This window comes from Chiloscyllium plagiosum, unplaced genomic scaffold (genome assembly GCF_037043375.1).
Source record: "Chiloscyllium plagiosum isolate Xiang-an unplaced genomic scaffold, Cpla_swu_hap1 HiC_scaffold_71, whole genome shotgun sequence".
Classification (NCBI taxonomy): Eukaryota; Metazoa; Chordata; class Chondrichthyes; order Orectolobiformes; family Hemiscylliidae; genus Chiloscyllium; species Chiloscyllium plagiosum.
The window spans coordinates 251669-272943 of NW_028270210.1; the positions used below are offsets into that span (position 1 = coordinate 251669).

Consider the following 21275-nt stretch of genomic DNA (forward strand, 5'->3'; position numbering starts at 1 on the left):
TAAAACCGGAGGTAGCATTACAATCCGAGAACGACAGATCACATTGTGAGGATGCTCTGACCTCGGAGCCGGTTCGAGATGCCACTTTCCTTGCCTTTTTGCCTTACCCGTGCAATTCGCTGCAGAGATGTTCACACCTGGATATGAGCCACAGGGATACCAACTGAGTCGACGAGAAGCGACTCAATAAATTTTGCTAAACTCCACGGTGCTTATTAGAAATGCAGTTTCTGTTCACATCAATCTAAAAGGCAGTTTCTGAACATAGTAACAGAAGTCAAAAGGTAATTAGCTCACCCCACCCCCACTCCGGAAGAGGTGCTAAGTGCCCTTGAGTGCTTTTTTGTTCTCGATGTGAAGAGCTCTCACGCCTGAGTCACCTTCACACGTCTCTGGTTGCTGAGTGAATCACAAAGAAGGAATTTCACCAGAGCTACAACTGCCTCACTTCTCCACTCGCCCTCCCAGTTTACATTTTCCTGCTCGTCAGTGATTTAAAGAAAACCAAATGGATGCGATGTCATTCTGTAGCCTCTCTGTCGATTCCTCCGTTTCAGTTCCAATGTGGTTAGATCTCGGGGCGCACCTTAATACTAGCGACGCTATCAAAGCACAGGTCCAGAGGTTCCTCTGAGAGTGTAATTTCTTTCATTGCTGTTGCTGGTTGAATGAGCCACTAACGTGCGAACTGCTCCAAAACATGATTCAGGACCTCTGGTAACAACTCTCGCACGTTAAATAACGACAGACAGCTTCCAAATGATATCCTTCATAGACGACTTTCGGGGTACATTTGACAGACAGACTTGTTCAGGAATCCGCGGTGCGCTGTGACACCAGCGCATCAGCTTCTTCCCTGTCTTGGAAACGGGCCGCCTGCGCAAGGAATGCAAGTGCGGTACTGCTTTTCGTGGAAGGATCAGAAGGCGGTAACTACACTCTCAAACAGAATGGCATATGATCACAATCAGGTTGGAGAAAAACTTTACAATGCTTTGCACAGTAATTAAATGGAGTTGCATTACATTTCACTACGAGAGCAGATTTGTTCAAGTAAATTCGAAGGCAGGTTTGCAGATGGGAAAGCAAGCAAGAAAACTCCGCTCCTGTCCATGTAAAATGCTGCAGTTGAAGAACAAAGCAGTTTCTGCCCAGTTTCGAACTGGGGACCTTTCGCGCGTAAGGCGAACGTGATGACCACTACACTACAGAAACAAGGCGCAGTCGCTACTGCTAAGGCTCAGTGGCACCCAGCACTGAAAGTTGAAGCCATTTTACCTTTCACCTTTCTGTTTCCAATCGCTCGTTGTTTAATGGGACTTCTTTAATTTTGGCTATGTGGTGAGCATGGACGAGATACACCGAAGTATCTGTTTCCACGCGGTGTGCGCCAATAACATTGTGTTGCTTACACCGGCTGTAAAGGATTACTTTTTAGCGGAGCTTGCCGTCGCAGTCTGTGGCACAATCATTTCGTCTGTTCGACTGCTCACGGGAAAGGTAGCGTTGTAAGACACTGCAGAAACGAACGACTTCCTTACTTTTGCTCCGACTGACCATACTCCGGGAAATTTTCCCAGATTCTCAGTTGAGGATTTTTGCAGCTGCAAGTTACCTCAGAAACCCTGTTAATTCGTAAGGTATTGAGCGAATCGCAAAACAGAAAGCATTTAACACGGAACACAAACAAAACTGGCAAACCAAATGCATTTTCAGACACAGCGAGCATGAATGCAAAATGTGAGACAGGCCGGGGGCATGAGTCATAAAGTAATCTCACAACGAACAACAGGGCAATTCCAAACTGCTCTTTCAAACATACTGGAGCCTGAGTGCACCACCACTTCCCAGAAAATGCTGAAAAGAGAGAAAGAAAGAACACAATAAGAATGGGCCATGAAAAAGTGAATTTCACCAATCACAGACTCGATTAGATTACCTTTCCCTTCCGATGTCCGCAGGACGGAAATGAAGGAAATGGGAGAAATTCAATAACATGTGACATCGCAATTCATTGGAACGATTTTCCCATTGGCCATAAAACAAAATAACGACGAGTCGTGCCACCGCAGGACTTTGTTTCACAACAGCAATGAAATCACAGTCGCCATTCGGTTCCAGTAAACGCTCAACTTGCCTGGGACAGCAGAGCTGTTTGCGATTTTCCACGCGGGAGGCGAACACGATCATGACAGCACAGACATCGGAAAAGTCGGCACTTTCCCACACCACAGTTAATTGCCCAGGAAGCAAACCCAATTTTCTTCGGTTTTCAACAGAAATGCAGCAGGAGTCGAAACAGCATTTTAACAAACTGCGTCGTTGGAAGCGATCAGCAGAAATGGCAGCGGTGGGATTCGAACCCACGCCTCTGTCGAGACTGGAGCCATAATCCAGCGGCTTAGACCGCTCGGCCACACTACCAGCCAGCCGCGCTGCCCCATTTTCTTGCACTTCCAATTGTGCTCCTGCATAACAACCGATGCAAAGCCACGTGAAAAGGGTTCCATGATCCCTCTCCGACTCGCACAACTGCTGGGATGTGCCCGTCTACAATATCAATTTCGCAGCAGATAATGATAGCCCATCAATCCAGACAACTATCAATGGTAAGCTGAGTCTATCTTCTCAGAATCTTTTCAACTACAAATGTATCTGTGAGTGCGTGAGAACATGCGATCGGTTATGATTTGGTCAAATTACCATGAGCTGCTTGACATTACTGCAATTTCGATTCTTGCTTTGCTAAATGATTTCACCCTTTGATCGAAACAGGACAACTTTCACGTTTACACGGAACATGAAACACACCGGACTACAGGGAAAATGCACAAAGCTGAGCAGGCCGTGTTCCACATCATACCGCACAGCAGAGTTACAGTCACTGTGTCTGTTTTGCAGAATAAGAGTCCCAAAGAATGTTCTGCACCCTAAAACCGGAGGTAGCATTACAATCCGAGAACGACAGATCACATTGTGAGGATGCTCTGACCTCGGAGCCGGTTCGAGATGCCACTTTCCTTGCCTTTTTGCCTTACCCGTGCAATTCGCTGCAGAGATGTTCACACCTGGATATGAGCCACAGGGATACCAACTGAGTCGACGAGAAGCGACTCAATAAATTTTGCTAAACTCCACGGTGCTTATTAGAAATGCAGTTTCTGTTCACATCAATCTAAAAGGCAGTTTCTGAACATAGTAACAGAAGTCAAAAGGTAATTAGCTCACCCCACCCCCACTCCGGAAGAGGTGCTAAGTGCCCTTGAGTGCTTTTTTGTTCTCGATGTGAAGAGCTCTCACGCCTGAGTCACCTTCACACGTCTCTGGTTGCTGAGTGAATCACAAAGAAGGAATTTCACCAGAGCTACAACTGCCTCACTTCTCCACTCGCCCTCCCAGTTTACATTTTCCTGCTCGTCAGTGATTTAAAGAAAACCAAATGGATGCGATGTCATTCTGTAGCCTCTCTGTCGATTCCTCCGTTTCAGTTCCAATGTGGTTAGATCTCGGGGCGCACCTTAATACTAGCGACGCTATCAAAGCACAGGTCCAGAGGTTCCTCTGAGAGTGTAATTTCTTTCATTGCTGTTGCTGGTTGAATGAGCCACTAACGTGCGAACTGCTCCAAAACATGATTCAGGACCTCTGGTAACAACTCTCGCACGTTAAATAACGACAGGCAGCTTCCAAATGATGTCCTTCATAGACGACTTTGGGGGTACATTTGACAGACAGACTTGTTCAGGAATCCGCGGTGCGCTGTGACACCAGCGCATCAGCTTCTTCCCTGTCTTGGAAACGGGCCGCCTGCGCAAGGAATGCAAGTGCGGTACTGCTTTTCGTGGAAGGATCAGAAGGCGGTAACTACACTCTCAAACAGAATGGCATATGATCACAATCAGGTTGGAGAAAAACTTTACAATGCTTTGCACAGTAATTAAATGGAGTTGCATTACATTTCACTACGAGAGCAGATTTGTTCAAGTAAATTCGAAGGCAGGTTTGCAGATGGGAAAGCAAGCAAGAAAACTCCGCTCCTGTCCATGTAAAATGCTGCAGTTGAAGAACAAAGCAGTTTCTGCCCAGTTTCGAACTGGGGACCTTTCGCGCGTAAGGCGAACGTGATGACCACTACACTACAGAAACAAGGCGCAGTCGCTACTGCTAAGGCTCAGTGGCACCCAGCACTGAAAGTTGAAGCCATTTTACCTTTCACCTTTCTGTTTCCAATCGCTCGTTGTTTAATGGGACTTCTTTAATTTTGGCTATGTGGTGAGCATGGACGAGATACACCGAAGTATCTGTTTCCACGCGGTGTGCGCCAATAACATTGTGTTGCTTACACCGGCTGTAAAGGATTACTTTTTAGCGGAGCTTGCCGTCGCAGTCTGTGGCACAATCATTTCGTCTGTTCGACTGCTCACGGGAAAGGTAGCGTTGTAAGACACTGCAGAAACGAACGACTTCCTTACTTTTGCTCCGACTGACCATACTCCGGGAAATTTTCCCAGATTCTCAGTTGAGGATTTTTGCAGCTGCAAGTTACCTCAGAAACCCTGTTAATTCGTAAGGTATTGAGCGAATCGCAAAACAGAAAGCATTTAACACGGAACACAAACAAAACTGGCAAACCAAATGCATTTTCAGACACAGCGAGCATGAATGCAAAATGTGAGACAGGCCGGGGGCATGAGTCATAAAGTAATCTCACAACTAACAACAGGGCAATTCCAAACTGCTCTTTCAAACATACTGGAGCCTGAGTGCACCACCACTTCCCAGACAATGCTGAAAAGAGAGAAAGAAAGAACACAATAAGAATGGGCCATGAAAAAGTGAATTTCACCAATCACAGACTCGATTAGATTACCTTTCCCTTCCGATGTCCGCAGGACGGAAATGAAGGAAATGGGAGAAATTCAATAACATGTGACATCGCAATTCATTGGAACGATTTTCCCATTGGCCAGAAAACAAAATAACGACGAGTCGTGCCACCGCAGGACTTTGTTTCACAACAGCAATGAAATCACAGTCGCCATTCGGTTCCAGTAAACGCTCAACTTGCCTGGGACAGCAGAGCTGTTTGCGATTTTCCACGCGGGAGGCGAACACGATCATGACAGCACAGACATCGGAAAAGTCGGCACTTTCCCACACCACAGTTAATTGCCCAGGAAGCAAACCCAATTTTCTTCGGTTTTCAACAGAAATGCAGCAGGAGTCGAAACAGCATTTTAACAAACTGCGTCGTTGGAAGCGATCAGCAGAAATGGCAGCGGTGGGATTCGAACCCACGCCTCTGTCGAGACTGGAGCCTTAATCCAGCGGCTTAGACCGCTCGGCCACACTACCAGCCAGCCGCGCTGCCCCATTTTCTTGCACTTCCAATTGTGCTCCTGCATAACAACCGATGCAAAGCCACGTGAAAAGGGTTCCATGATCCCTCTCCGACTCGCACAACTGCTGGGATGTGCCCGTCTACAATATCAATTTCGCAGCAGATAATGATAGCCCATCAATCCAGACAACTATCAATGGTAAGCTGAGTCTATCTTCTCAGAATCTTTTCAACTACAAATGTATCTGTGAGTGCGTGAGAACATGCGATCGGTTATGATTTGGTCAAATTACCATGAGCTGCTTGACATTACTGCAATTTCGATTCTTGCTTTGCTAAATGATTTCACCCTTTGATCGAAACAGGACAACTTTCACGTTTACACGGAACATGAAACACACCGGACTACAGGGAAAATGCACAAAGCTGAGCAGGCCGTGTTCCACATCATACCGCACAGCAGAGTTACAGTCACTGTGTCTGTTTTGCAGAATAAGAGTCCCAAAGAATGTTCTCCACCCTAAAACCGGAGGTAGCATTACAATCCGAGAACGACAGATCACATTGTGAGGATGCTCTGACCTCGGAGCCGGTTCGAGATGCCACTTTCCTTGCCTTTTTGCCTTACCCGTGCAATTCGCTGCAGAGATGTTCACACCTGGATATGAGCCACAGGGATACCAACTGAGTCGACGAGAAGCGACTCAATAAATTTTGCTAAACTCCACGGTGCTTATTAGAAATGCAGTTTCTGTTCACATCAATCTAAAAGGCAGTTTCTGAACATAGTAACAGAAGTCAAAAGGTAATTAGCTCACCCCACCCCCACTCCGGAAGAGGTGCTAAGTGCCCTTGAGTGCTTTTTTGTTCTCGATGTGAAGAGCTCTCACGCCTGAGTCACCTTCACACGTCTCTGGTTGCTGAGTGAATCACAAAGAAGGAATTTCACCAGAGCTACAACTGCCTCACTTCTCCACTCGCCCTCCCAGTTTACATTTTCCTGCTCGTCAGTGATTTAAAGAAAACCAAATGGATGCGATGTCATTCTGTAGCCTCTCTGTCGATTCCTCCGTTTCAGTTCCAATGTGGTTAGATCTCGGGGCGCACCTTAATACTAGCGACGCTATCAAAGCACAGGTCCAGAGGTTCCTCTGAGAGTGTAATTTCTTTCATTGCTGTTGCTGGTTGAATGAGCCACTAACGTGCGAACTGCTCCAAAACATGATTCAGGACCTCTGGTAACAACTCTCGCACGTTAAATAACGACAGGCAGCTTCCAAATGATGTCCTTCATAGACGACTTTGGGGGTACATTTGACAGACAGACTTGTTCAGGAATCCGCGGTGCGCTGTGACACCAGCGCATCAGCTTCTTCCCTGTCTTGGAAACGGGCCGCCTGCGCAAGGAATGCAAGTGCGGTACTGCTTTTCGTGGAAGGATCAGAAGGCGGTAACTACACTCTCAAACAGAATGGCATATGATCACAATCAGGTTGGAGAAAAACTTTACAATGCTTTGCACAGTAATTAAATGGAGTTGCATTACATTTCACTACGAGAGCAGATTTGTTCAAGTAAATTCGAAGGCAGGTTTGCAGATGGGAAAGCAAGCAAGAAAACTCCGCTCCTGTCCATGTAAAATGCTGCAGTTGAAGAACAAAGCAGTTTCTGCCCAGTTTCGAACTGGGGACCTTTCGCGCGTAAGGCGAACGTGATGACCACTACACTACAGAAACAAGGCGCAGTCGCTACTGCTAAGGCTCAGTGGCACCCAGCACTGAAAGTTGAAGCCATTTTACCTTTCACCTTTCTGTTTCCAATCGCTCGTTGTTTAATGGGACTTCTTTAATTTTGGCTATGTGGTGAGCATGGACGAGATACACCGAAGTATCTGTTTCCACGCGGTGTGCGCCAATAACATTGTGTTGCTTACACCGGCTGTAAAGGATTACTTTTTAGCGGAGCTTGCCGTCGCAGTCTGTGGCACAATCATTTCGTCTGTTCGACTGCTCACGGGAAAGGTAGCGTTGTAAGACACTGCAGAAACGAACGACTTCCTTACTTTTGCTCCGACTGACCATACTCCGGGAAATTTTCCCAGATTCTCAGTTGAGGATTTTTGCAGCTGCAAGTTACCTCAGAAACCCTGTTAATTCGTAAGGTATTGAGCGAATCGCAAAACAGAAAGCATTTAACACGGAACACAAACAAAACTGGCAAACCAAATGCATTTTCAGACACAGCGAGCATGAATGCAAAATGTGAGACAGGCCGGGGGCATGAGTCATAAAGTAATCTCACAACGAACAACAGGGCAATTCCAAACTGCTCTTTCAAACATACTGGAGCCTGAGTGCACCACCACTTCCCAGACAATGCTGAAAAGAGAGAAAGAAAGAACACAATAAGAATGGGCCATGAAAAAGTGAATTTCACCAATCACAGACTCGATTAGATTACCTTTCCCTTCCGATGTCCGCAGGACGGAAATGAAGGAAATGGGAGAAATTCAATAACATGTGACATCGCAATTCATTGGAACGATTTTCCCATTGGCCAGAAAACAAAATAACGACGAGTCGTGCCACCGCAGGACTTTGTTTCACAACAGCAATGAAATCACAGTCGCCATTCGGTTCCAGTAAACGCTCAACTTGCCTGGGACAGCAGAGCTGTTTGCGATTTTCCACGCGGGAGGCGAACACGATCATGACAGCACAGACATCGGAAAAGTCGGCACTTTCCCACACCACAGTTAATTGCCCAGGAAGCAAACCCAATTTTCTTCGGTTTTCAACAGAAATGCAGCAGGAGTCGAAACAGCATTTTAACAAACTGCGTCGTTGGAAGCGATCAGCAGAAATGGCAGCGGTGGGATTCGAACCCACGCCTCTGTCGAGACTGGAGCCTTAATCCAGCGGCTTAGACCGCTCGGCCACACTACCAGCCAGCCGCGCTGCCCCATTTTCTTGCACTTCCAATTGTGCTCCTGCATAACAACCGATGCAAAGCCACGTGAAAAGGGTTCCATGATCCCTCTCCGACTCGCACAACTGCTGGGATGTGCCCGTCTACAATATCAATTTCGCAGCAGATAATGATAGCCCATCAATCCAGACAACTATCAATGGTAAGCTGAGTCTATCTTCTCAGAATCTTTTCAACTACAAATGTATCTGTGAGTGCGTGAGAACATGCGATCGGTTATGATTTGGTCAAATTACCATGAGCTGCTTGACATTACTGCAATTTCGATTCTTGCTTTGCTAAATGATTTCACCCTTTGATCGAAACAGGACAACTTTCACGTTTACACGGAACATGAAACACACCGGACTACAGGGAAAATGCACAAAGCTGAGCAGGCCGTGTTCCACATCATACCGCACAGCAGAGTTACAGTCACTGTGTCTGTTTTGCAGAATAAGAGTCCCAAAGAATGTTCTCCACCCTAAAACCGGAGGTAGCATTACAATCCGAGAACGACAGATCACATTGTGAGGATGCTCTGACCTCGGAGCCGGTTCGAGATGCCACTTTCCTTGCCTTTTTGCCTTACCCGTGCAATTCGCTGCAGAGATGTTCACACCTGGATATGAGCCACAGGGATACCAACTGAGTCGACGAGAAGCGACTCAATAAATTTTGCTAAACTCCACGGTGCTTATTAGAAATGCAGTTTCTGTTCACATCAATCTAAAAGGCAGTTTCTGAACATAGTAACAGAAGTCAAAAGGTAATTAGCTCACCCCACCCCCACTCCGGAAGAGGTGCTAAGTGCCCTTGAGTGCTTTATTGTTCTCGATGTGAAGAGCTCTCACGCCTGAGTCACCTTCACACGTCTCTGGTTGCTGAGTGAATCACAAAGAAGGAATTTCACCAGAGCTACAACTGCCTCACTTCTCCACTCGCCCTCCCAGTTTACATTTTCCTGCTCGTCAGTGATTTAAAGAAAACCAAATGGATGCGATGTCATTCTGTAGCCTCTCTGTCGATTCCTCCGTTTCAGTTCCAATGTGGTTAGATCTCGGGGCGCACCTTAATACTAGCGACGCTATCAAAGCACAGGTCCAGAGGTTCCTCTGAGAGTGTAATTTCTTTCATTGCTGTTGCTGGTTGAATGAGCCACTAACGTGCGAACTGCTCCAAAACATGATTCAGGACCTCTGGTAACAACTCTCGCACGTTAAATAACGACAGGCAGCTTCCAAATGATGTCCTTCATAGACGACTTTGGGGGTACATTTGACAGACAGACTTGTTCAGGAATCCGCGGTGCGCTGTGACACCAGCGCATCAGCTTCTTCCCTGTCTTGGAAACGGGCCGCCTGCGCAAGGAATGCAAGTGCGGTACTGCTTTTCGTGGAAGGATCAGAAGGCGGTAACTACACTCTCAAACAGAATGGCATATGATCACAATCAGGTTGGAGAAAAACTTTACAATGCTTTGCACAGTAATTAAATGGAGTTGCATTACATTTCACTACGAGAGCAGATTTGTTCAAGTAAATTCGAAGGCAGGTTTGCAGATGGGAAAGCAAGCAAGAAAACTCCGCTCCTGTCCATGTAAAATGCTGCAGTTGAAGAACAAAGCAGTTTCTGCCCAGTTTCGAACTGGGGACCTTTCGCGCGTAAGGCGAACGTGATGACCACTACACTACAGAAACAAGGCGCAGTCGCTACTGCTAAGGCTCAGTGGCACCCAGCACTGAAAGTTGAAGCCATTTTACCTTTCACCTTTCTGTTTCCAATCGCTCGTTGTTTAATGGGACTTCTTTAATTTTGGCTATGTGGTGAGCATGGACGAGATACACCGAAGTATCTGTTTCCACGCGGTGTGCGCCAATAACATTGTGTTGCTTACACCGGCTGTAAAGGATTACTTTTTAGCGGAGCTTGCCGTCGCAGTCTGTGGCACAATCATTTCGTCTGTTCGACTGCTCACGGGAAAGGTAGCGTTGTAAGACACTGCAGAAACGAACGACTTCCTTACTTTTGCTCCGACTGACCATACTCCGGGAAATTTTCCCAGATTCTCAGTTGAGGATTTTTGCAGCTGCAAGTTACCTCAGAAACCCTGTTAATTCGTAAGGTATTGAGCGAATCGCAAAACAGAAAGCATTTAACACGGAACACAAACAAAACTGGCAAACCAAATGCATTTTCAGACACAGCGAGCATGAATGCAAAATGTGAGACAGGCCGGGGGCATGAGTCATAAAGTAATCTCACAACTAACAACAGGGCAATTCCAAACTGCTCTTTCAAACATACTGGAGCCTGAGTGCACCACCACTTCCCAGACAATGCTGAAAAGAGAGAAAGAAAGAACACAATAAGAATGGGCCATGAAAAAGTGAATTTCACCAATCACAGACTCGATTAGATTACCTTTCCCTTCCGATGTCCGCAGGACGGAAATGAAGGAAATGGGAGAAATTCAATAACATGTGACATCGCAATTCATTGGAACGATTTTCCCATTGGCCAGAAAACAAAATAACGACGAGTCGTGCCACCGCAGGACTTTGTTTCACAACAGCAATGAAATCACAGTCGCCATTCGGTTCCAGTAAACGCTCAACTTGCCTGGGACAGCAGAGCTGTTTGCGATTTTCCACGCGGGAGGCGAACACGATCATGACAGCACAGACATCGGAAAAGTCGGCACTTTCCCACACCACAGTTAATTGCCCAGGAAGCAAACCCAATTTTCTTCGGTTTTCAACAGAAATGCAGCAGGAGTCGAAACAGCATTTTAACAAACTGCGTCGTTGGAAGCGATCAGCAGAAATGGCAGCGGTGGGATTCGAACCCACGCCTCTGTCGAGACTGGAGCCTTAATCCAGCGGCTTAGACCGCTCGGCCACACTACCAGCCAGCCGCGCTGCCCCATTTTCTTGCACTTCCAATTGTGCTCCTGCATAACAACCGATGCAAAGCCACGTGAAAAGGGTTCCATGATCCCTCTCCGACTCGCACAACTGCTGGGATGTGCCCGTCTACAATATCAATTTCGCAGCAGATAATGATAGCCCATCAATCCAGACAACTATCAATGGTAAGCTGAGTCTATCTTCTCAGAATCTTTTCAACTACAAATGTATCTGTGAGTGCGTGAGAACATGCGATCGGTTATGATTTGGTCAAATTACCATGAGCTGCTTGACATTACTGCAATTTCGATTCTTGCTTTGCTAAATGATTTCACCCTTTGATCGAAACAGGACAACTTTCACGTTTACACGGAACATGAAACACACCGGACTACAGGGAAAATGCACAAAGCTGAGCAGGCCGTGTTCCACATCATACCGCACAGCAGAGTTACAGTCACTGTGTCTGTTTTGCAGAATAAGAGTCCCAAAGAATGTTCTCCACCCTAAAACCGGAGGTAGCATTACAATCCGAGAACGACAGATCACATTGTGAGGATGCTCTGACCTCGGAGCCGGTTCGAGATGCCACTTTCCTTGCCTTTTTGCCTTACCCGTGCAATTCGCTGCAGAGATGTTCACACCTGGATATGAGCCACAGGGATACCAACTGAGTCGACGAGAAGCGACTCAATAAATTTTGCTAAACTCCACGGTGCTTATTAGAAATGCAGTTTCTGTTCACATCAATCTAAAAGGCAGTTTCTGAACATAGTAACAGAAGTCAAAAGGTAATTAGCTCACCCCACCCCCACTCCGGAAGAGGTGCTAAGTGCCCTTGAGTGCTTTTTTGTTCTCGATGTGAAGAGCTCTCACGCCTGAGTCACCTTCACACGTCTCTGGTTGCTGAGTGAATCACAAAGAAGGAATTTCACCAGAGCTACAACTGCCTCACTTCTCCACTCGCCCTCCCAGTTTACATTTTCCTGCTCGTCAGTGATTTAAAGAAAACCAAATGGATGCGATGTCATTCTGTAGCCTCTCTGTCGATTCCTCCGTTTCAGTTCCAATGTGGTTAGATCTCGGGGCGCACCTTAATACTAGCGACGCTATCAAAGCACAGGTCCAGAGGTTCCTCTGAGAGTGTAATTTCTTTCATTGCTGTTGCTGGTTGAATGAGCCACTAACGTGCGAACTGCTCCAAAACATGATTCAGGACCTCTGGTAACAACTCTCGCACGTTAAATAACGACAGGCAGCTTCCAAATGATGTCCTTCATAGACGACTTTGGGGGTACATTTGACAGACAGACTTGTTCAGGAATCCGCGGTGCGCTGTGACACCAGCGCATCAGCTTCTTCCCTGTCTTGGAAACGGGCCGCCTGCGCAAGGAATGCAAGTGCGGTACTGCTTTTCGTGGAAGGATCAGAAGGCGGTAACTACACTCTCAAACAGAATGGCATATGATCACAATCAGGTTGGAGAAAAACTTTACAATGCTTTGCACAGTAATTAAATGGAGTTGCATTACATTTCACTACGAGAGCAGATTTGTTCAAGTAAATTCGAAGGCAGGTTTGCAGATGGGAAAGCAAGCAAGAAAACTCCGCTCCTGTCCATGTAAAATGCTGCAGTTGAAGAACAAAGCAGTTTCTGCCCAGTTTCGAACTGGGGACCTTTCGCGCGTAAGGCGAACGTGATGACCACTACACTACAGAAACAAGGCGCAGTCGCTACTGCTAAGGCTCAGTGGCACCCAGCACTGAAAGTTGAAGCCATTTTACCTTTCACCTTTCTGTTTCCAATCGCTCGTTGTTTAATGGGACTTCTTTAATTTTGGCTATGTGGTGAGCATGGACGAGATACACCGAAGTATCTGTTTCCACGCGGTGTGCGCCAATAACATTGTGTTGCTTACACCGGCTGTAAAGGATTACTTTTTAGCGGAGCTTGCCGTCGCAGTCTGTGGCACAATCATTTCGTCTGTTCGACTGCTCACGGGAAAGGTAGCGTTGTAAGACACTGCAGAAACGAACGACTTCCTTACTTTTGCTCCGACTGACCATACTCCGGGAAATTTTCCCAGATTCTCAGTTGAGGATTTTTGCAGCTGCAAGTTACCTCAGAAACCCTGTTAATTCGTAAGGTATTGAGCGAATCGCAAAACAGAAAGCATTTAACACGGAACACAAACAAAACTGGCAAACCAAATGCATTTTCAGACACAGCGAGCATGAATGCAAAATGTGAGACAGGCCGGGGGCATGAGTCATAAAGTAATCTCACAACGAACAACAGGGCAATTCCAAACTGCTCTTTCAAACATACTGGAGCCTGAGTGCACCACCACTTCCCAGACAATGCTGAAAAGAGAGAAAGAAAGAACACAATAAGAATGGGCCATGAAAAAGTGAATTTCACCAATCACAGACTCGATTAGATTACCTTTCCCTTCCGATGTCCGCAGGACGGAAATGAAGGAAATGGGAGAAATTCAATAACATGTGACATCGCAATTCATTGGAACGATTTTCCCATTGGCCAGAAAACAAAATAACGACGAGTCGTGCCACCGCAGGACTTTGTTTCACAACAGCAATGAAATCACAGTCGCCATTCGGTTCCAGTAAACGCTCAACTTGCCTGGGACAGCAGAGCTGTTTGCGATTTTCCACGCGGGAGGCGAACACGATCATGACAGCACAGACATCGGAAAAGTCGGCACTTTCCCACACCACAGTTAATTGCCCAGGAAGCAAACCCAATTTTCTTCGGTTTTCAACAGAAATGCAGCAGGAGTCGAAACAGCATTTTAACAAACTGCGTCGTTGGAAGCGATCAGCAGAAATGGCAGCGGTGGGATTCGAACCCACGCCTCTGTCGAGACTGGAGCCTTAATCCAGCGGCTTAGACCGCTCGGCCACACTACCAGCCAGCCGCGCTGCCCCATTTTCTTGCACTTCCAATTGTGCTCCTGCATAACAACCGATGCAAAGCCACGTGAAAAGGGTTCCATGATCCCTCTCCGACTCGCACAACTGCTGGGATGTGCCCGTCTACAATATCAATTTCGCAGCAGATAATGATAGCCCATCAATCCAGACAACTATCAATGGTAAGCTGAGTCTATCTTCTCAGAATCTTTTCAACTACAAATGTATCTGTGAGTGCGTGAGAACATGCGATCGGTTATGATTTGGTCAAATTACCATGAGCTGCTTGACATTACTGCAATTTCGATTCTTGCTTTGCTAAATGATTTCACCCTTTGATCGAAACAGGACAACTTTCACGTTTACACGGAACATGAAACACACCGGACTACAGGGAAAATGCACAAAGCTGAGCAGGCCGTGTTCCACATCATACCGCACAGCAGAGTTACAGTCACTGTGTCTGTTTTGCAGAATAAGAGTCCCAAAGAATGTTCTCCACCCTAAAACCGGAGGTAGCATTACAATCCGAGAACGACAGATCACATTGTGAGGATGCTCTGACCTCGGAGCCGGTTCGAGATGCCACTTTCCTTGCCTTTTTGCCTTACCCGTGCAATTCGCTGCAGAGATGTTCACACCTGGATATGAGCCACAGGGATACCAACTGAGTCGACGAGAAGCGACTCAATAAATTTTGCTAAACTCCACGGTGCTTATTAGAAATGCAGTTTCTGTTCACATCAATCTAAAAGGCAGTTTCTGAACATAGTAACAGAAGTCAAAAGGTAATTAGCTCACCCCACCCCCACTCCGGAAGAGGTGCTAAGTGCCCTTGAGTGCTTTTTTGTTCTCGATGTGAAGAGCTCTCACGCCTGAGTCACCTTCACACGTCTCTGGTTGCTGAGTGAATCACAAAGAAGGAATTTCACCAGAGCTACAACTGCCTCACTTCTCCACTCGCCCTCCCAGTTTACATTTTCCTGCTCGTCAGTGATTTAAAGAAAACCAAATGGATGCGATGTCATTCTGTAGCCTCTCTGTCGATTCCTCCGTTTCAGTTCCAATGTGGTTAGATCTCGGGGCGCACCTTAATACTAGCGACGCTATCAAAGCACAGGTCCAGAGGTTCCTCTGAGAGTGTAATTTCTTTCATTGCTGTTGCTGGTTGAATGAGCCACTAACGTGCGAACTGCTCCAAAACATGATTCAGGACCTCTGGTAACAACTCACGGACGTTAAATAACGACAGACAGCTTCCAAATGATGTCCTTCATAGACGACTTTGGGGGTACATTTGACAGACAGACTCGTTCAGGAATCCGCGATGCGCTGTGACACCAGCGCATCAGCTTCTTCCCTGTCTTGGAAACGGGCCGCCTGCGCAAGGAATGCAAGTGCGGTACTGCTTTTCGTGGAAGGATCAGAAGGCGGTAACTACACTCTCAAACAGAATGGCATATGATCACAATCAGGTTGGAGAAAAACTTTACAATGCTTTGCACAGTAATTAAATGGAGTTGCATTACATTTCACTACGAGAGCAGATTTGTTCAAGTAAATTCGAAGGCAGGTTTGCAGATGGGAAAGCAAGCAAGAAAACTCCGCTCCTGTCCATGTAAAATGCTGCAGTTGAAGAACAAAGCAGTTTCTGCCCAGTTTCGAACTGGGGACCTTTCGCGCGTAAGGCGAACGTGATGACCACTACACTACAGAAACAAGGCGCAGTCGCTACTGCTAAGGCTCAGTGGCACCCAGCACTGAAAGTTGAAGCCATTTTACCTTTCACCTTTCTGTTTCCAATCGCTCGTTGTTTAATGGGACTTCTTTAATTTTGGCTATGTGGTGAGCATGGACGAGATACACCGAAGTATCTGTTTCCACGCGGTGTGCGCCAATAACATTGTGTTGCTTACACCGGCTGTAAAGGATTACTTTTTAGCGGAGCTTGCCGTCGCAGTCTGTGGCACAATCATTTCGTCTGTTCGACTGCTCACGGGAAAGGTAGCGTTGTAAGACACTGCAGAAACGAACGACTTCCTTACTTTTGCTCCGACTGACCATACTCCGGGAAATTTTCCCAGATTCTCAGTTGAGGATTTTTGCAGCTGCAAGTTACCTCAGAAACCCTGTTAATTCGTAAGGTATTGAGCGAATCGCAAAACAGAAAGCATTTAACACGGAACACAAACAAAACTGGCAAACCAAATGCATTTTCAGACACAGCGAGCATGAATGCAAAATGTGAGACAGGCCGGGGGCATGAGTCATAAAGTAATCTCACAACTAACAACAGGGCAATTCCAAACTGCTCTTTCAAACATACTGGAGCCTGAGTGCACCACCACTTCCCAGAAAATGCTGAAAAGAGAGAAAGAAAGAACACAATAAGAATGGGCCATGAAAAAGTGAATTTCACCAATCACAGACTCGATTAGATTACCTTTCCCTTCCGATGTCCGCAGGACGGAAATGAAGGAAATGGGAGAAATTCAATAACATGTGACATCGCAATTCATTGGAACGATTTTCCCATTGGCCATAAAACAAAATAACGACGAGTCGTGCCACCGCAGGACTTTGTTTCACAACAGCAATGAAATCACAGTCGCCATTCGGTTCCAGTAAACGCTCAACTTGCCTGGGACAGCAGAGCTGTTTGCGATTTTCCACGCGGGAGGCGAACACGATCATGACAGCACAGACATCGGAAAAGTCGGCACTTTCCCACACCACAGTTAATTGCCCAGGAAGCAAACCCAATTTTCTTCGGTTTTCAACAGAAATGCAGCAGGAGTCGAAACAGCATTTTAACAAACTGCGTCGTTGGAAGCGATCAGCAGAAATGGCAGCGGTGGGATTCGAACCCACGCCTCTGTCGAGACTGGAGCCTTAATCCAGCGGCTTAGACCGCTCGGCCACACTACCAGCCAGCCGCGCTGCCCCATTTTCTTGCACTTCCAATTGTGCTCCTGCATAACAACCGATGCAAAGCCACGTGAAAAGGGTTCCATGATCCCTCTCCGACTCGCACAACTGCTGGGATGTGCCCGTCTACAATATCAATTTCGCAGCAGATAATGATAGCCCATCAATCCAGACAACTATCAATGGTAAGCTGAGTCTATCTTCTCAGAATCTTTTCAACTACAAATGTATCTGTGAGTGCGTGAGAACATGCGATCGGTTATGATTTGGTCAAATTACCATGAGCTGCTTGACATTACTGCAATTTCGATTCTTGCTTTGCTAAATGATTTCACCCTTTGATCGAAACAGGACAACTTTCACGTTTACACGGAACATGAAACACACCGGACTACAGGGAAAATGCACAAAGCTGAGCAGGCCGTGTTCCACATCATACCGCACAGCAGAGTTACAGTCACTGTGTCTGTTTTGCAGAATAAGAGTCCCAAAGAATGTTCTCCACCCTAAAACCGGAGGTAGCATTACAATCCGAGAACGACAGATCACATTGTGAGGATGCTCTGACCTCGGAGCCGGTTCGAGATGCCACTTTCCTTGCCTTTTTGCCTTACCCGTGCAATTCGCTGCAGAGATGTTCACACCTGGATATGAGCCACAGGGATACCAACTGAGTCGACGAGAAGCGACTCAATAAATTTTGCTAAACTCCACGGTGCTTATTAGAAATGCAGTTTCTGTTCACATCAATCTAAAAGGCAGTTTCTGAACATAGTAACAGAAGTCAAAAGGTAATTAGCTCACCCCACCCCCACTCCGGAAGAGGTGCTAAGTGCCCTTGAGTGCTTTTTTGTTCTCGATGTGAAGAGCTCTCACGCCTGAGTCACCTTCACACGTCTCTGGTTGCTGAGTGAATCACAAAGAAGGAATTTCACCAGAGCTACAACTGCCTCACTTCTCCACTCGCCCTCCCAGTTTACATTTTCCTGCTCGTCAGTGATTTAAAGAAAACCAAATGGATTCGATGTCATTCTGTAGCCTCTCTGTCGATTCCTCCGCTTCAGTTCCAATGTGGTTAGATCTCGGGGCGCACCTTAATACTAGCGACGCTATCAAAGCACAGGTCCAGAGGTTCCTCTGAGAGTGTAATTTCTTTCATTGCTGTTGCTGGTTGAATGAGCCACTGACGTGCGAACTGCTCCAAAACATGATTCAGGACCTCTGGTAACAACTCTCGCACGTTAAATAACGACAGACAGCTTCCAAATGATGTCCTTCATAGACGACTTTGGGGGTACATTTGACAGACAGACTTGTTCAGGAATCCGCGGTGCGCTGTGACACCAGCGCATCAGCTTCTTCCCTGTCTTGGAAACGGGCCGCCTGCGCAAGGAATGCAAGTGCGGTACTGCTTTTCGTGGAAGGATCAGAAGGCGGTAACTACACTCTCAAACAGAATGGCATATGATCACAATCAGGTTGGAGAAAAACTTTACAATGCTTTGCACAGTAATTAAATGGAGTTGCATTACATTTCACTACGAGAGCAGATTTGTTCAAGTAAATTCGAAGGCAGGTTTGCAGATGGGAAAGCAAGCAAGAAAACTCCGCTCCTGTCCATGTAAAATGCTGCAGTTGAAGAACAAAGCAGTTTCTGCCCAGTTTCGAACTGGGGACCTTTCGCGCGTAAGGCGAACGTGATGACCACTACACTACAGAAACAAGGCGCAGTCGCTACTGCTAAGGCTCAGTGGCACCCAGCACTGAAAGTTGAAGCCATTTTACCTTTCACCTTTCTGTTTCCAATCGCTCGTTGTTTAATGGGACTTCTTTAATTTTGGCTATGTGGTGAGCATGGACGAGATACACCGAAGTATCTGTTTCCACGCGGTGTGCGCCAATAACATTGTGTTGCTTACACCGGCTGTAAAGGATTACTTTTTAGCGGAGCTTGCCGTCGCAGTCTGTGGCACAATCATTTCGTCTGTTCGACTGCTCACGGGAAAGGTAGCGTTGTAAGACACTGCAGAAACGAACGACTTCCTTACTTTTGCTCCGACTGACCATACTCCGGGAAATTTTCCCAGATTCTCAGTTGAGGATTTTTGCAGCTGCAAGTTACCTCAGAAACCCTGTTAATTCGTAAGGTATTGAGCGAATCGCAAAACAGAAAGCATTTAACACGGAACACAAACAAAACTGGCAAACCAAATGCATTTTCAGACACAGCGAGCATGAATGCAAAATGTGAGACAGGCCGGGGGCATGAGTCATAAAGTAATCTCACAACTAACAACAGGGCAATTCCAAACTGCTCTTTCAAACATACTGGAGCCTGAGTGCACCACCACTTCCCAGACAATGCTGAAAAGAGAGAAAGAAAGAACACAATAAGAATGGGCCATGAAAAAGTGAATTTCACCAATCACAGACTCGATTAGATTACCTTTCCCTTCCGATGTCCGCAGGACGGAAATGAAGGAAATGGGAGAAATTCAATAACATGTGACATCGCAATTCATTGGAACGATTTTCCCATTGGCCAGAAAACAAAATAACGACGAGTCGTGCCACCGCAGGACTTTGTTTCACAACAGCAATGAAATCACAGTCGCCATTCGGTTCCAGTAAACGCTCAACTTGCCTGGGACAGCAGAGCTGTTTGCGATTTTCCACGCGGGAGGCGAACACGATCATGACAGCACAGACATCGGAAAAGTCGGCACTTTCCCACACCACAGTTAATTGCCCAGGAAGCAAACCCAATTTTCTTCGGTTTTCAACAGAAATGCAGCAGGAGTCGAAACAGCATTTTAACAAACTGCGTCGTTGGAAACGATCAGCAGAAATGGCAGCGGTGGGATTCGAACCCACGTCTCTGTCGAGACTGGAGCCTTAATCCAGCGGCTTAGACCGCTCGGCCACACTACCAGCCAGCCGCGCTGCCCCATTTTCTTGCACTTCCAATTGTGCTCCTGCATAACAACCGATGCAAAGCCACGTGAAAAGGGTTCCATGATCCCTCTCCGACTCGCACAACTGCTGGGATGTGCCCGTCTACTATATCAATTTCGCAGCAGATAATGATAGCCCATCAATCCAGACAACTATCAATGGTAAGCTGAGTCTATCTTCTCAGAATCTTTTCAACTACAAATGTATCTGTGAGTGCGTGAGAACATGCGATCGGTTATGATTTGGTCAAATTACCATGAGCTGCTTGACATTACTGCAATTTCGATTCTTGCTTTGCTAAATGATTTCACCCTTTGATCGAAACAGGACAACTTTCACGTTTACACGGAACATGAAACACACCGGACTACAGGGAAAATGCACAAAGCTGAGCAGGCCGTGTTCCACATCATACCGCACAGCAGAGTTACAGTCACTGTGTCTGTTTTGCAGAATAAGAGTCCCAAAGAATGTTCTCCACCCTAAAACCGGAGGTAGCATTACAATCCGAGAACGACAGATCACATTGTGAGGATGCTCTGACCTCGGAGCCGGTTCGAGATGCCACTTTCCTTGCCTTTTTGCCTTACCCGTGCAATTCGCTGCAGAGATGTTCACACCTGGATATGAGCCACAGGGATACCAACTGAGTCGACGAGAAGCGACTCAATAAATTTTGCTAAACTCCACGGTGCTTATTAGAAATGCAGTTTCTGTTCACATCAATCTAAAAGGCAGTTTCTGAACATAGTAACAGAAGTCAAAAGGTAATTAGCTCACCCCACCCCCACTCCGGAAGAGGTGCTAAGTGCCCTTGAGTGCTTTTTTGTTCTCGATGTGAAGAGCTCTCACGCCTGAGTCACCTTCACACGTCTCTGGTTGCTGAGTGAATCACAAAGAAGGAATTTCACCAGAGCTACAACTGCCTCACTTCTCCACTCGCCCTCCCAGTTTACATTTTCCTGCTCGTCAGTGATTTAAAGAAAACCAAATGGATGCGATGTCATTCTGTAGCCTCTCTGTCGATTCCTCCGTTTCAGTTCCAATGTGGTTAGATCTCGGGGCGCACCTTAATACTAGCGACGCTATCAAAGCACAGGTCCAGAGGTTCCTCTGAGAGTGTAATTTCTTTCATTGCTGTTGCTGGTTGAATGAGCCACTAACGTGCGAACTGCTCCAAAACATGATTCAGGACCTCTGGTAACAACTCACGGACGTTAAATAACGACAGACAGCTTCCA

The 21275-nt window shown here is 46.6% G+C and overlaps 8 non-coding genes across 8 annotated transcripts; all 8 read right to left on the bottom strand.

The window, feature by feature from the left end:
* Nucleotides 1-1142: 1142 nt before the first annotated feature.
* Nucleotides 1143-1215, bottom strand: trnav-uac (transfer RNA valine (anticodon UAC)). The gene has a single exon. It is a non-coding gene; the product is annotated as a tRNA-Val (tRNA).
* Nucleotides 1216-2342: 1127 nt separating this feature from the next.
* trnah-aug (transfer RNA histidin (anticodon AUG)) lies at nucleotides 2343-2424 on the bottom strand. Its single transcript has one exon. It is a non-coding gene; the product is annotated as a tRNA-His (tRNA).
* A 1649-nt stretch (nucleotides 2425-4073) lies between these two features.
* trnav-uac (transfer RNA valine (anticodon UAC)) lies at nucleotides 4074-4146 on the bottom strand. Its single transcript has one exon. It is a non-coding gene; the product is annotated as a tRNA-Val (tRNA).
* A 2858-nt stretch (nucleotides 4147-7004) lies between these two features.
* On the bottom strand, nucleotides 7005-7077 carry trnav-uac (transfer RNA valine (anticodon UAC)). The gene has a single exon. It is a non-coding gene; the product is annotated as a tRNA-Val (tRNA).
* Nucleotides 7078-9935: 2858 nt separating this feature from the next.
* On the bottom strand, nucleotides 9936-10008 carry trnav-uac (transfer RNA valine (anticodon UAC)). The gene has a single exon. It is a non-coding gene; the product is annotated as a tRNA-Val (tRNA).
* A 2858-nt stretch (nucleotides 10009-12866) lies between these two features.
* On the bottom strand, nucleotides 12867-12939 carry trnav-uac (transfer RNA valine (anticodon UAC)). Its single transcript has one exon. It is a non-coding gene; the product is annotated as a tRNA-Val (tRNA).
* Nucleotides 12940-15797: 2858 nt separating this feature from the next.
* On the bottom strand, nucleotides 15798-15870 carry trnav-uac (transfer RNA valine (anticodon UAC)). The gene has a single exon. It is a non-coding gene; the product is annotated as a tRNA-Val (tRNA).
* Nucleotides 15871-18728: 2858 nt separating this feature from the next.
* Nucleotides 18729-18801, bottom strand: trnav-uac (transfer RNA valine (anticodon UAC)). Its single transcript has one exon. It is a non-coding gene; the product is annotated as a tRNA-Val (tRNA).
* Between the last annotated feature and the right edge of the window lie 2474 nt (nucleotides 18802-21275).